At 40.2% G+C, this 16,158-nt stretch overlaps 1 pseudogene; it reads right to left on the bottom strand.

Moving 5' to 3' along the window:
* Positions 1-722: 722 nt before the first annotated feature.
* LOC117721238 (transcription initiation factor TFIID subunit 7-like pseudogene) lies at positions 723-1,880 on the bottom strand (annotated as a pseudogene).
* Between the last annotated feature and the right edge of the window lie 14,278 nt (positions 1,881-16,158).

Raw genomic sequence — 16,158 nt, 5'->3', positions numbered from 1 at the left:
AGCCCATGGTTGGTAAGGAAGTCTTCATAGGCATTACAGGCATCTGGCTTTTCCTAATATGTTCTAATGGGGTTAGGATAGAAAGACTTACAATAATAAGGATAACACCTATGCTGCAACTGCTAATTAATGAACAAAAATCAGTTACATGCAAGGAAAGAACAAAGAAAAAAAATCCCTGATCAGGAAAGCAGCCTTTACCTTAGCAGAATCTAGTATTGATTCTTCGTTTTGCTGTCGATCTAAGTAAACCAGTGGATCCTGGAAGCTGCTATATAACCCAGGCTGGTCTTGAATTTATGAATTATTCTGCCTAAACTTCTCAAGTGCTGAGATTACAGATATGAGCTGCCACACCTAGAAAAATTAGCTTTTTATCTATGTTGTAGCAAATACTTGAACAGTTTAAACATATACAAACTAGTAGTAGGTCCTTATAAACTAGACTGTCTCCCTTTCTTAAGCACAGCAACCTAATATGATAAAATCATAACAGAGAAGCAATTCAAGATTTCTCAAATTAACCAAGAGAAGCCAAGCCCCATGATCAATTGGGACTCGTTACCACATTTTTTTATACTGCCTTGTCTCCATGACTTTGTTCTTGAAACACTACAATCAGTGAGATGTTCAAAGAAACAAAAACAATTAATTCAAGATAAGGTAACTAGAGGGAAACACAGTTTCACCAAGTCTTCAGTCTAGATGGTGAATTCAAAGTTTTACTTCTTCAAAAAGTATTTCAGTTGTTTTTGTAGGGAAAGGGTCTGTTCATATTTCTGCTTCTCCTGTAACTTCAGCTGTTCCAGCACAGACTGGAAAGGACTCTTGAGGGTTGGGTTTTCCAATTTTATGAGGAGATCTTTCTGTCTTTGTGCTTTGCCCTGAATCTCTTGAAGTTTTTTCTCCTTGGAATGGATCAGCTTCTGAATTCCCAGAATTATTGAACTGGTACTTTCATTAGCTTCACACAAGCTAAACTCAATAAACTTGGCTTGTAGCTCTCTTTCCATGATGTCTTCAGAATCATCTTCCTCCTCCTCTTCCTCCTCATCCTCCTCTTTTTCCTTTTCAGCCTTTCCTTCCTCTTCCTCCTCCTCCCCTTCTTCCTCCTCTTTTTTTCCTCCTCCTCTTCCTCCTCCTCCTCATCTTTATTCTCTTGATCATCTTTGCCACTGCTAGAATCACTGAATGTGCTCTGAGGCATAGCACATGCTGATGAGGAATGACTACCTACTTCAGAGGGCAACGGAAGATATGGAGTGCAGGTTTGACTTTGTAGTGCCTTGATTTCGTCATCAACAATGATTTCCCATCGGCTGCTGATGGCTTCCGCGTCTGAGTGCAGCCGCCTCTTCACTTCCTTTTCCACATCTTTGGAATCAACGTAGCCACCATGGCTTTCTTCGTTTTGCTTCGTATCAGGGTGCTTTTTTGTTGGTTTCTGAAACCGTTTCTTTCTGACATTCTTAAGTGATGGAGTAATGCCGTCCTTCCAGATATATTTTTCCTCTGCTTCCCTTTCATTTCCCCCTACAGTAACACCAGCAGAAGTAGTTGGCTCTTCTGGGGAAGAGTGGAGATCACCATGGGGCTGCACAGAAGCATCTGGGAAACATCTGCTGTCTTATAAAAGGTTTTCCTATCATGCGTTTTCAGGCTTCCAATAACGCAAGGCAAATCAACAAGTTTGGCAGACAGCGAAACATCATCCACCTGAACAATGGCATGTCGTGAGTCAGGAGACAAGTCAATTTTTAGTTTATCTCTCATGGCGTCATTTCCGGAACGTATGATCGTCCCGATGGCTGAAGCATGTTCTGGAGAAATGTGAACTGGCTGTCAAGTTCGTGAGGAAGTTCATCTTGGCTTTTACTCATCTTGGCTCTTTGGCCTATCCACGTCAGTACTGCTGTGAGGCTGTGTGGCCTGGGCTCGACCTTCCTTTCCTCTGTCCTGGGGGCGGCAAAGAAGGGGCTTTGGCTGGGGCCTGCGGGATCTGAGGGCTGCAGCGAGGGCGACGCCTCAGGGAGTTTGTCCCAAATACGTAGGATTAAAGTCTGACCTGAACAGGTAGGATCAGTCAGCACACTGGGCCCTGTCACCTCATACGCGAGCCCCGGGCCACTATGCAGGTAGCTGGCCTCTAATGGCTTCCTCACACCATGCCAGGCTTCGATGGCCTCCAGGTGCCTGCACTAGTCACAGCAGGTCCTCTGCATGCCACGTCCGGCCTAGCAGCCTCCTCGTACCTCTGTTTGCCTCTAGGCCTCCACAGTCCTCCGCGGGCCTCACAGCCTCCCTGAGCCTCAGGACGACACCTCAGGCCTCGCAGCCTCCACGTACTTCTCTGTGCCTCTATCCTCTCCTCCATGGTTCTCCACGCACCTCCCTGGATCCTCCGTGGTCCTCCCTAGTCCTCCTCAGTCCTCCTGGGCCTCCGCAGGCCTCTGGCAGCTGCTTAACGGACAGCAGCGAGCCTCGAGTCTGCAGGCGCGCTCGGGCACGTGGACCGGAACTGACTCTGAAAAGGACCTTAGGCACGAGCAGGCACTTCCGGTCACAAGTATCTAAAGCCGACTGTTTTCACTTTCACCAAGTGGGGGACCTCTGGCTGCCGGTTGTTTCGATGTTCTTTTGTGTGTGTTTCTTGTTTTATTGGTTTGTTTTTTTGGTTTTTTTTTGTTTTGTTTTGGTTTTTTGGTTTTTTTTTGTCACTTAATGCAGCAAACGCTGTGACATATTTGGGTGTTCCCTGAGCTGTTAGCTTGTCAGTTGGCTGGGACTTCCTACCGACTCCTGGAATCTTCACCAAGCCCCACCCCCCTTCCTCAGCCATTTATTTATTTATTTATTTATTTATTTATTTATTTAAAGTCTTTTCGAGAAGGGCAGAAGGCTATTGGGCTCGGTGCTAGCTAGCGATGTTCCCAATCTAAACAGTAGCCGATTCTTCCAAAGGCCACAAATATGGGGAAAGGGGTGGGGACCTTTCTTAACTACTTCAGCATGGTGTAAGTTGTAAATGCCAACCTGAAAGAATTTTTATTTAACATTGGGATCTGTTAGCTGTTAACTATAGGAATGGCACAAGGACTCTTTACCCCTAAACAGCCTAGTCCTGGATCACAGAAACAAAAAATAATAGAGTTCTCTTTTCATCATCAAAGAACAACTACTAACTTCTGGAAAATAAAAATCTTTTACCTCTGGTAAAATACTATTATCCAACCGATAAATTCTAGTTGTTTCTATACAGGCCTTTATAGAGGAAAAAATGGGAGACAGGGAGATCTAGTGAGAGCATGAATCTATAATCCAGTGTGGCTTATTACTGTTGTTATTTCCCTTGAAAAATGAAGACAATCTACAAATACCTGACTTTTTATTTTACTTTTCATATATCTCAACTTTTAATTTTTTTTCTTCTTTTATTGGATATTATATTTACATTTCAGATTTTATCCCCTCACCCCATTCTGTCCACCATCCAGGAACCTCCTATTGCATCCCATCCTCCTGCTTCTATGAGGGTGTGCCCCCACCTACCACCCCCCACTGCCACCTCCCCACCCTTGAATTCCACCCCACTGTTCAGCCTTCATGGGACAAAGGATCTCCTCTCCCATCTATGCCCTACAAGGCCATCCTCCCCTACATATACGGATGGAGTCATAGGTCCCTCCCTATGTGCTCCCAGGCTGGTGGTTTAGACCCTGGGGAGCTCTGGTTGGTTGGTATTGTTGCTCTCCTCATGGGGCCACCAATCCTTTCAGCTTCTTCAGTCTTCTCTCTAACTTTTCCATTGGGAAATCCTTGATCAGATCAGTAGGTTAGCTGTGAGCATCTGCCTCTGAATATGTCAGACTCTGGTAGACCTCTAAGGAGACAGCTATATCAGGCTCTTGTCAGCATGCACTTCCTGACATCCCCATCAGCGTCTACCTTTGGTGACTGTACATGGGATGAATACCCAGGTGGAATGGTCTCCAGACGGCCATTCCTTCAGTTTCTGTCCCACACTTTGTCTCCATATTTGCTCCTTTGAGTATTTTGTTACTCCTTCTAAGTAGGACTGAGGCATCCACACTTGGTCTTCCTTCTTCATGAGCTTCCTGTGGTCTGTTACTTGAATCTTGGCTATTTCAAGCTTTTGGGCTAATATCCACTTATCAATGAGTAAATACCATGTGTGTTCTTTTGTGATTGGGTTGCCTCACTCAGGATGATATTTTCTAGTTCCATCCATTTACCTAAGAATTTAAAAAGTTCTCAAATTCATTATTTGTAATGGCTGAGTAATACTCCATTCTGTAAATGTACCACATTTTTTTAAATCCATTCTTCTGTTGAAGGACATCTGTGTTCTTTCCAGCTTCTGGCTATTATAAATAAGCCTGTTATGAACATAGTGGAGCATATGTCCTTGTTATATGTTGGAGCATCTTCTGGGTATATGCCCAGGAGTGGTATAGCTGAGTCCTCAGGTAATGCTATGTACAATTTTCTGAAGAACCGCCAGAATGATTTCCAGAGTGGTTGTACCAGCTTGCAATCCCACCAACAATGGAGGAGTGTTCCTCTTTCTCCACATCCTCTCCAGCATCTACTAACACCTGAGTTTTTGATCTTAGCCATTCTGTGTGAGGGGGTATCTCAGGGTTGTTTTGAATTGCATTTCCCTGATGACTAAGGATGTTGAGTATTTCTTAAGATGCTTCTTGGGAATTCTTTGTTTAGCTCTGTACCCCATTTTTAATAGGGTTATTTGGTTGTCTGGAGTATAATTTCTTGAGTTCTTTGTATATATTGGATATTAACCCTCTATTGGTTGTAGGAAGTTCTTTTATTGTTGATAATAGTTCTCCCTATCCTGGGGTTTTTGTTATTCCAAATGAAGTTGCAAATCTCTCTATCTCTATGAAGAATTGATTTGGAATTTTGATGGGGATTGCATTGGATCTGTAGATTGCTTTTGGCAAGATGGCCATTTTTACTAAATTAATCCTGCCAATCCACGAGCATGAGAGATCTTTCCATCTTCTGAGATCTTCGATTTCTTTCTTCAGAGACTTGACACTCTTGTTATACAGATCTTTCTCTTGCTTTGTTTAGATTCACACCAAGGTATTTCATACTATTTGTGACTGTTGTAAAGGGTGTCATTTTTCCTAATTTCTTTCTCAGCCTGTTTATCCTTTAAGTAGAGGAAGGCTAATGATTTGTTTAAGTTGATTTTATATCCAGCCACTTTGCTGAAGTTGTTTATCAGGTTTAGGAGTTCTCTGGTGAAAGTTTTAGGGTCTCTTAAGTATACTATCATGTCATCTGCAAATAGTGAAAATTTGACTTCTTCCTTTCCTATTTGTATCCCTTTGACTTCCTTTTGTTGTCTAATTGCCCTAGCTAAGACTTCCAGTACTATACTGAATAGGTAGAATGAGAGTGGGCAGCCTTATCTAGTCCCTGATTTTAGTGGGATTGCTTCAGGTTTCTCTCCATTTAGTTTGATGTTGGCTACTGGCTTGCTGTATATTGTTTTTACTATGTTTAGGTATGGGCCTTGAATTCCTGATCTTTCCAAGACTTTTAACATAAAGGGATGTTGAATTTTGTCAAATGCTTTCTCAGCGTCTAGTGAGATGACCATGTGGTTTTTTTTTTTCTTTGAGTTTGTTTATGTAGTAGATTACATTGATGGATTTACAAGTATTGAACCATCCCTGCATTCCTGGGATAAAGCCTACTTGATCATGATGGATGATTGTTTTGATGTGTTCTTGGTTTCAGTTTGTGAAAATTTTATTGAGAATTTTTGCATCAATATTCATAAGAGAGATTGGTCTGTAGTTCTCTTTCTTTGTTGGGTCTTTGTGACGTTTAGGTGTGAGTGTAATTATAGATTCATAGAATGAATGGGGTAGTGTTCCTTCTGTTTCTATTTTGTGGAATAATTTAAAGAGAATTGGTATTAGGTCTTCCTTGAAGGTTTGATAGAATTCTGCACTAAAATCATCTGGTCCAGGACTTTTTTTAGTGGGGAGACTTTTATTGACTACTTCTATTTCTTTAGGGGTTATGGGACTGTTTAGATGGTTTATCTGCTCCTGATTTAATTTTGGAACCTGGTATCTGTCTAGAAGATTGTCCATTATATCCAGATTTTCCAATTTTGTTGAGTATAGGCCTTTGTAGTAGGATCTGATGATGTTTATTAATTTCCTCAGTTTCTGTTGTTGTGTCTCCCTTTTCAGTTCTGATTTTATTAATTTGGATACTGTCTCTGTGCCCTTTGGTTAGTCTGGCTAAGGGTTTATCTATCTTGTTGATTTTCTCAAAGAACCAGCTCCTGGTTTTCTTAATATTTTATATACTTCTTTCTGTTTCTACTTGGTTGATTTCAGCTCTGAGTTTGATTATTTCTTGCAGTCTACTCCTCTTGGGTATATTTGCTTCTTTTCGTTCTAATGCTTTCAGGTGTGCTGTCAAGTTGTTAGTGTATGTTCTCTCCAGTTTCTTTCTGTAGGCACTTAGAACTATGAGTTTTCCTCTTAGTACCACTTTCATGGAGTCCCACAAGTTTTGGTATGATGTGTCCTCATTTTTATTAAATTCTAAAAAGTCTTTAATTTCTTTCTTTATTTCTTCCTTGACCAAGTCATCATTGAGTAGAGTGTTGTTCAGTTTCCACAAGTATGTGGCTTTCCATTGTTTTTGTCATTATTAAAGATCAGCCTTAGTCTATGGTGGTCTGATAGGGTGCAAGGGATTATTTCAATCTTTTTGTATCTGTGGAGGCCTGTTTTGTGACCAATTATATGGTCTATTTTGGAGAATGTACCATGAGGTGCTGAGAAAAAGGTATATTCTTCTGTTTTAGGATGAAATGAAATGTTAGATCCATTTGGTTCATAACTTCTCTTAGTTACACTGTGTCTCTCTTTAGTTTCTGTTTCCATGATGTGTCCATTGCTGAGAGTAGGATGTTTAAGTCTTCCACTATTATTGTGTGAGGCACAATATGTGCTTTGAGCTTTAGTAACATTTCTTTTATGAATATGTGTACCCTTGCAGTTGGAACATAGATATTCAGTATTGAAAGTTCATCTTGGTAGATTTTTCTTTTGATCAGTATGAGGTGTCCATCATTATCTTTTTTGATAACTTTTCTTTAAAAGTCAATTTTACTCGATATTAGAATGGCTACTCCAGCTTGTTTCTTGGAACAATTTGCTTGGAAAATTGTTTTCTAGCCTTTTACTCTGAGGTAATGTCTGTCTTTGTCACTGAGGTGCATTTTCTGCATGTAGAAAAATGCTGGGTCCTGTTTACATATCCCATCCATTAGTCTATGTCTTTTTATTAGGGAATTGAGTCCATTAACATTAAAAAATATTAAGGAAAATTGATTGTTGCTTCCTGTTATTTGTGTTATCAGAGGTAGGATTATGTTTGTGTGGCTATCTTCTTTTGAGTTTCTTGGAGGAAGATTACTTTTATTGACTTTTCTAGGTGTGCTGGAGTTTTCCCTCTATTATCCTTTGTAGGACTAAATTTGTGGAAAGCTATTGTGTAAATTTGGTTTTGTCATGGAATATCTTGGTGTCTCTATCTATGGCAATTGAGAGTTTTGCTGAGTATAGTAGCCTGGGTTGGCATTTGTGTTCTCTTAGGGTCTGTAGGACTTCTGTCCAGGATTTTCTGGTGAGAAATCTGGTGTAATTTTGATAGGTCTGCCTTTATATATTACTGGACCTTTTTTCCTTATTGCTTTTACTATTCTTTCTTTGTTTTGTGCATTTGGTATTTTGATTGTTATGTGATTGGAGGTATTTCTTTTCTGGTCTAGTTTATTTGGAGTACTGTAGCCTTCTTGTATGTTCATGGATATCTCTTTCTTTAGGTTAGGGAAGTTTTCTTCTGTAATTTTGTTGAAGGTATTTAGTCTCCCTTTAAGTTGGAAATCTTCACTCTCTTCTATAATTATCCTTAAGTTTGGTCTTCTAATTGTATCCTGGATTTTCTGGACATTTTGGGTTAAAAGATTTTTGCATTTTACATTTTTCTTTTTACTGTTGTGGCAATGTTTTTATGGTATCTTCTGCACCTGAGATTCTCTCTTCTATCTCTTGTATTCTGTTGGTGATACTTATGTCTATGCCCCCTTATCTCTTTCCTAGGTTTTCTATCTCCCTTTGTGATTTCTTTATTGTTTCTACTTCTATTTTTAGATTCTAGATACTTTTGTTCAGTTCCTTCACCTGTTTGGTTATGTTTTCCTATAATTCTTTAAGGGATTTTTTTATGTTTTCTTTTTAAGTGCTACCAGTTTACCTGTGTTATCCTGTCTTTCTTTAAGGGATTTATTTATGTCCGTCATAAAGTCCTCTATGATCATCATAAGAAGTGATTTTAAATCTGAATCTTGCTTTTCCGGTGTGATGGGGTATCCAGGACTATCTATGGTGGGAGAATTGGGTTCTGATGATCCCAAGTAACCTTAGTTTCTGTTGCTTACATTCTTGAACTTGCCTTTTGCCATCTGGTTATCTCTAATGCTACCTGCACTCACTGTCTCTGACTAGAGCCTGTCTCTCCTGTTATCTTGGGTGTGTCAGAGCTCCTCAGAGTCCCACTGTCACTGTGATTCTGTGATCCTGGGTGTAAGAGCTCCTGGGAGTCAAGCTGCCTCTGGAATCCTATAATCCTATGATCCTGGGTGTTTTAGAGCTCCTAGGAATCCAGCTTCTTCTGAGTGTTGTGAAATTGGTTAAAGAGGTAGCACCCAAGGTCTGCTCAGTGCACCGACTCAGATAGGAAGGAACTCATGCCAATGGGTCAGGATATGGTTGTCTTCACAGGAGCAGACCAGCTAGGAGTCAACTGCTCTGGGTGCAGCGGATTCTCAACTGCTCTGAGTGAAGCAGATCATCTGGGATGGGTCAGAATGTGGTGTCTTCCCAGGAGCCGAACAGCTAGGAGTCTGCCCCAGCAGAAAGGACCAGGTGGAGGGGTCAGAAATGGAGTGGTATTTGGGAGGGCAGGGACTTTGGTGGGTGATTGGTCCCTAGTGTGCTGCTAGTCTCCCAGCTGAAGCTCTGGGACTTTAGGTCATTGGGGAGTGTTGTTACCAACTACTCTGGGTGCAGCAGTTCCTCTGGAGTGGGTCTGAATATGGTGTATTCCCAGGAGCAGACCAGCTATGAGTCTGCCCCAGCAAGAAGAACCAGGAGGAGGGGGCTGAAGGGGTAATGTAAGTTTTTTTTAATGCAAAAAGTAATTTTAATAAATTCAAAACCACCAGTCATTTGAAATATAGTGAATAAGTAAAATAAACTCTGTGTGTGTGTGTGTGTGTGTGTGTGTGTGTGTGTGTGTGTGTGTGTGTGTAAGACAGAGGATAATTTCAAGTGTCAGTTCCTTAGAGGCTGTCCACCTTAGTTTTTATGAAACAGAGTCTCTCTTTGGCCTAGAGCTCACCAAGCAAGATGGATGGATAGATAGATAGATAGATAGATAGATAGATAGATAGATAGATAGACAGACAGACAGATAGACAGATACAGTCAAACAGATAGATGGACAAGGTACAGTTGGAAAACACTTATCAAATACTTTCATGTTCTTTTATTGCTAAGTAACACCACTTTGCTATGATTTACAAAATCAGTTTCCCTAAATACTGATTTGGGAAAAGATTATTAACTGGCTTAAGTTTATAATTGTCATCTTTAGCCAAGCTTAATAATAAAATTATAATCACTATTAATATAATTACTAATTTGGCATTCAATAATTATATTATCTCACTTGCTGAATGGTTGGAATTATTAAGATGTAATATGTACAGACCTCAGTGGGAGATGAGCCTAGTCTTGCAGAAACTTCATGTGCCAAGGTAAGGTCATACCCAGGAAGGACCTCCACCCTCTCAGAGGGAAAGAAGAGGGAGAATAGGGAGAGGGACTGTGTGAGGGAGGGACAGGAAGGGGTGAGTAGTGATGTCAAGTGAATAAAGTATATTTTTAAAAATAAAAGAAAAATTGCTCATGACAACAAACCACAGATGACACAGTGAAGTTATAAATACAACCCTACAAAACCAACCCACAGTGAATTTTAAGAAAATGGTGACCTTTAGTGTCTCTCCATGGGGCCAGGCTTTCCATGGCTTGATCAGCTAAATTTCTTATGCACTCCAGGACCACTCATCCAGAGATGACATTGCCTATGGAAAGACAAATTCTCCCACATTCTCTACTAATGTACTATGCATATCAGTAGGTATTCAAGCCATCATCTATTTTTAATTAATTAATTTGTTTATTTACATCCTAAATGCTGCTCCCCCTCTTAGTTCTTACCCCATAAAGTCCCTCTCCTATCCTTCTCCCCTTCTCCTCAGAGAGGGTAGGAGCTCACCTGGGTATCTCCCTATCCTCGCACATCAAGTCTCTGCCAGATTGGGTGCATCCTCTCCCACTGAGGGCAGACAGTCCAGCCATGAAGACTTGAGTTGCTTGTCTGCAAGTGTGATTCAAGCATGCATGCTTGGACCTTCCTTCTTATTTAACTTCTTTGGTACTGTAGGGTAGATCATGGATATTCTGTACTTTTTGACTAATATCCACTTATCAGTGAGTATATGCCATGCATGTCTTTTGGGGTCTGTGTTACCACACTCAGGATGATATTTTCTAGTTCCACCCATTTGCCTGCAAAATTTATGATGTCCTTGTTTTTAATACCATTATGCTGTATGGTATTGGACTTTTTGTTGAAAATCAAGTGTCCATAATGGTGGGGTTTATTTCTAGGTCTTCTCTTCAATTCCATTAATTAACCTGTCTGTTTCTATGCCAATACCATGTAGTTTTTATCATTATTTCTCTGCCGTGCAGCTTGAGACCTGAGACGATGATTCCTCCGGAAGTTCTCTTATTGTTCAGGGTTGTTTTCCCTATCCTTTTTATTTTGTTTTTACATATGAAGTTGAGAATTGTTCTTTCAAGGTCTGTAAAAAAAAAAAAGTGTGTTGGAATTTTGGTGGGGATTGCAATGAATCTGTAGATTTCTTTTGGTACGATGGCCATTTTCAATTGATCCTGCTCTGCCAGAGCACTGTTGCCCTTCTAGACTGTACCTCCACCTTCACCCCTGGCAGATCACTGTGCCTGCTCCCCAACCCCATTGCCTGTCTCCCAGGAGGTCTACCCTAACCAGGGAAACAGGTGAAACCCCGACCCCAATATGCACTCCAGGTGGGACCAAAACAGAGCCCAGCAAACATGGGATCTAACCCACTCTTCCTGAACCTCATTCCCTTTCCTGTAAGCACCTCTACCTGGACCATTTATAGATCTTATGCCAGCTCTCCAACTTCACAGCCTATCTGTCTCTCACGAGGTGTGCCCTAACCAGGGAAACAGAAGTCCTGCTCTAACCAGGAGTACAGAAGGCCTGCTCTACCAGAGACAACACTGCCTGTGTACCAGGAGGCCTGATCTAACCCAGGCCACCTAGACTAGTTAACCCCAGAGATAACCAGATGTCAAAATGCATCAAGTTATCCACATTATCTCTTGCTTTAATTTCTTATCTAAGTTTATTAGTAAATAATAAAAAGTTTACTCTTATATCTACAATTAGATTAAGACATTCAAGTAAAATTTATTTTGTGGGATAAGCATATTTTACAGTTAAGAAAAATAATTAGAATAATGTGTCATTAGCTAACATGTCCCATTTGAGTGGGGGTAGCTGTCCTAGTTTTCTTCTTTGTTACTATGGGAAGACACTAACCAAATGCAAATTAGGGAGGAAAGGATGCTTTTACTCTTATACTTCTGGTTAACAGTCCAAGTCTCAGGGAGGTCAGGAGGAAAACAAAAAGCAAGAACCCAAAGGCAGGACCCAATACAGAGATCATGAAGGAATGCTGCCTGCTGGCCTGTTCTCCATGGCTTGCTCAGCTGGACTTCTTATGTAACCCAGGACCACCCATCCAAGGGTAATATTTCCTATAGTGGGTGGATCCTTCCACATCAACCATGAATCAGTAAAAGATTCCCACAGACATAGCCCCACAGGCCAATATGATTGAAGCAACTGCTCAACTAAAGTTTCCTAATCCCAAGTAATTCTAGTTTGTGCCAAAGTGACAAAACTAACAGTGACTTCTGTGAGAGAGAGGGATGTTTGTTTTGGTTCCTTTTTTTAATGTTTTAAATATATACCATGGATAGCGTATCTCTTGCTATCTGTACCTGACTTTGACAAGTTAAAATTAACAATTCCTTCTCTTTTTTGTCCATCTCCTTTTGATTTTAGCTACGACAGAGTCTTAATATATAGTTCTGGCTGGCCTGGAATTCAATATGGGAAACCAGCATGGCCTCAAATTCAAAGATATCTACTTTCCTTGCACTCAAGTGCTGTGATTAAAGGCATGTGCATCACACCAAGCATGTGTGCATGTGTGTGTGTATGTGTGTTACATGTGTATATGTGTTGGAATGTGGATACCAGTGATTGACATCACATACCTTTTTCAATTGCTTTCACCTTACTGTTTGAAATAAGATCCCTTTTTAATTCTGAAGATCACTGCTTTAGCTACACTGGCTAGCCAATCTTTCTGTCTTCCCCGATCCCCATCCTCAGGGTTACACACATACACACACACATACACACACACACACACATACATATACATACATATATACACACACATATATATGTGTATATATATATATGTATATATATATATATACATATATATATATATATATATATTACTCTGTGCCTGGCTTTTTCTTGGGAGTAGAGGAACTGAACTCATGTCTTAATGCTTATCCAGCAAACACTTGACCCACTAAGACATGTTCCTAGCCCATCAAATTCTCCTCTTTAATATAGTTTTATGATTTTGATTTAAACATTTTTGGGAGAAAGAAATCAAATAAATCCCCACACTAACCCAGAGACATGTTCTACAGGGATGTCTCTGGCCACCATGGAGTGCCAAGGACATATAATGAGACCACACCAATATACAAGGAAGCATATCAGATTAGCCATTTAAGTATGATATCAAGATGATGATAGAAAATTGTTTGGTTATAATTATTTTCATTTTGCAAAGTAATATAAGCCAGAGTGGGAAAAAATTATGTCCATTCTTTCAGAATCTCATTTAAGTTCATGAATTAAATGGATACAAGAGATACCAATGTAACTGAGCCCCAGGGCAGTTCAGGTGCTCCAGCACCTCTTCACACACACACACACACACAGAGAGAGAGAGAGAGAGAGAGAGAGAGAGAGAGAGAGAGAGAGAGACTGACTCCCAGTAGGTACATTATAACCAGTCTCACAGGTGAGACACCCTCCCTGCTCCAATACCTGGCCCTAACTGGAACCCCCACAGGGTCCAGCAAATTCGGGACATATCCACCTTGCCAGAGACACATCTTTCTTCTTGGCCACAACTCTGCCCAGGGCAGCTCTAGGGCTTCAAACCCCCTCCTACACCCAGAGGCAGCTTGACTCCCAAGAGCTCAGTCAATACTAGGCTGAAAGGCTCACAGATCAGGCTTTCCAGAGGCTGCCTGACTTGAGGAAGTCCATCATAACCAGGCAAGAAGTCGAGACAGCAAGGCCAGTTAACACCAGAGTTAACCAGATGGTAAGAGGCAAGTGCAAGAACATACACAGCACAAACTAAGGCCACTTGGCACTATCAGAACCCAGTTTTCCCACCACAGCAAGCCCTGGATACCCTAACACACCTGAAAAGCAAGATTCTGACCTAAAATCCCATCTCATGAAAATGATAGAGAACCTTAAAGAGGACATAAATAACTCCCTTAAACAAATACAAGAGAACACAGGTAAACAGGTGACCAAATTGAACAAAACCATCCAGGATCTAAAAATACAGAGAAAAACAATAAAGAAATCATAAAGGGAGGAAACCTTGAAGATGGAAAACCTAGAAAATATCAATACCAATGGACTCAATTCCCCAATAAAAAGAACTAGGCTAACAGACAGTATATGTAAACAGGACCCAGAATTTTGCTGTATAAAGGAAATATCTCACTGACAAAGACAGACACTACCTCAGAGTAAAAGGATGGAAAAAATTTTCCAAGTAAATGGTTCCAAGAAACAAGCTAGATTAGCCATTCTAATATCCAATAAAATAGAATTTCAACCAAAGTTATCAAAAGAGATGGAGAAAGACACTTCATACTCATCAAAGGAAAAATCCACCAAGATGAACTCTCAATTCTGAACATCTATGCTACAAATGCAAGGGCACCCACATACATAAAAGAAACTTTACTGTTGCTAACGCTCAAAGCACACATCGATCCTCACACAATAATAGTGGGAGACTTCAACACCGTACTCTCACCATGGACAGATCATGAAAACAGAAACTAAACAGAGACATAATGAAATCAACAGAAGTAATGGATTTAACAGATATTACACAATATTTCATTTTAAAACAAAAGAATATACTTTTTTTCTCAGCACCTCATGGAACTGTTTCAAAAATAGACCACATAATTGGACACAAAACAAGCCTCAACAGATACAAGAAGATTAGAGCAATCCCACACATGTCAGATCACCACAGACGAAGGCTGATCTTCAGTAACAACAAAAACACCAGAAAGAACAGATCCTCATGGAAAGTGAACAGCTCTCTACTCAATTATAACTTTGTCAGTAAAGAAATAAGAAAGGAATTAAAGACTTTCTAGAATTTAACAAAAATGAAGGCACAGCATACCCAAACTTATGAGACACAGTGAAAGTAATGCTAAGAGGAAAATTCATAACACTGGGTGCCTTCATAAAGAAATTGGAGAAATTCTACACTAGCAATTTAATAGCACATCTGAAAGCTCTAGAACAAAAGAAGCAAACACACCCAAGAGGAATAGAAGACAGAAAATAGTCAAACTTGGGGCTGAAATTAACAAGTTAGAAACAAAGAGAACAATACAAAAAAAAAATAAAAACAACAAAACTAAGAGTAGTTTAACAAGATAGATAAACCCTTAGTCAAACTAACTAAAGGGCACGGAGAAACTGAGGAAATTAAAAAAAAAATTCAGATTCTACAACAAAAGCTTATACTCAACAAAACTGTAAAATCTAGATGAAATGGATGATTTTCTAAACAGATATTAGTTAGTAAACTTAAATCAGAACCAGATAGACTATGTAAACAGTCCCATATCCCCTAAGAAAATAGAAGCAGTCATTAAAAGTCTCCCAACAAAAAGAACTCCAGGACCAGATGGTTATAGTGCAGAATTCTATCAGACCTTCAAGAAAACCTAATACCAATATTTCTAGAACTATTCCACAAAAGAGAAAAATGAAGCAACCATTACGCTTATACCTAAACCACACAAAGACCCAACAACAAAAAAGAAGTTCAAACCAATTTCCCTTATAAATATCAATGGAAAAATAATAAAATTCTCCCAAACTGACTCCAAGAACATATCAAAATGGTCATTCACCATGATCAAGTAGGCTTTATCTCAGGGATTCAGAGATGGTTCAATAAAGAGAAATCCATCAAAATAATCCACCAACCAAAGACTATACATGAGTTGGTTCATGGCTCCCCCTACATGTAGCAGAGGAACGCCTTATCAATGGGAGGGGAGCCACTTGGTCCTGTGGAGGTTTGTTGCCCCAGTGAAGGAGGATGATAGAGGTGTGAGGTGGGAGTGAGTGGTAGGTGGAGGAGCACCCTCTTGGAGGCAAAGGGGAAGGGAATGGGGTCGGGAATTTGGTGAGGGGAGAATGGGAAGGGAGACAATATTTGAAATGTAAGTAAATAAAACAAAAAGTCATACCAATGAAATTGGTACAAGAGATACCAATGGGAGGAGACAAATTCAAGTCTACAGTGTACAGATGTGATCCAAAAGAAATGGAAACCCAATAAGAGCCTGCAGGATGCTTCCTCTTCAACAAATCACCTCTCCCACAACCCTTCATCCCAAGGTTTAAAGAAGTGGGAGCAAAAGGATTATAAGCGCCAGAGGCAGCAGATGACTGCAAGGAAACAATGTTTTCCAGACACAACAGGGAAAGTGCACAGATGGACCTACAGTAGGTGTG

Source organism: Arvicanthis niloticus, chromosome 16 (genome assembly GCF_011762505.2).
Source record: "Arvicanthis niloticus isolate mArvNil1 chromosome 16, mArvNil1.pat.X, whole genome shotgun sequence".
Lineage (NCBI taxonomy): Eukaryota > Metazoa > Chordata > Mammalia > Rodentia > Muridae > Arvicanthis > Arvicanthis niloticus.
The sequence above is the reverse complement of the archived record's forward strand: the minus strand, read 5'-3'. Positions and strand labels throughout refer to the sequence as shown.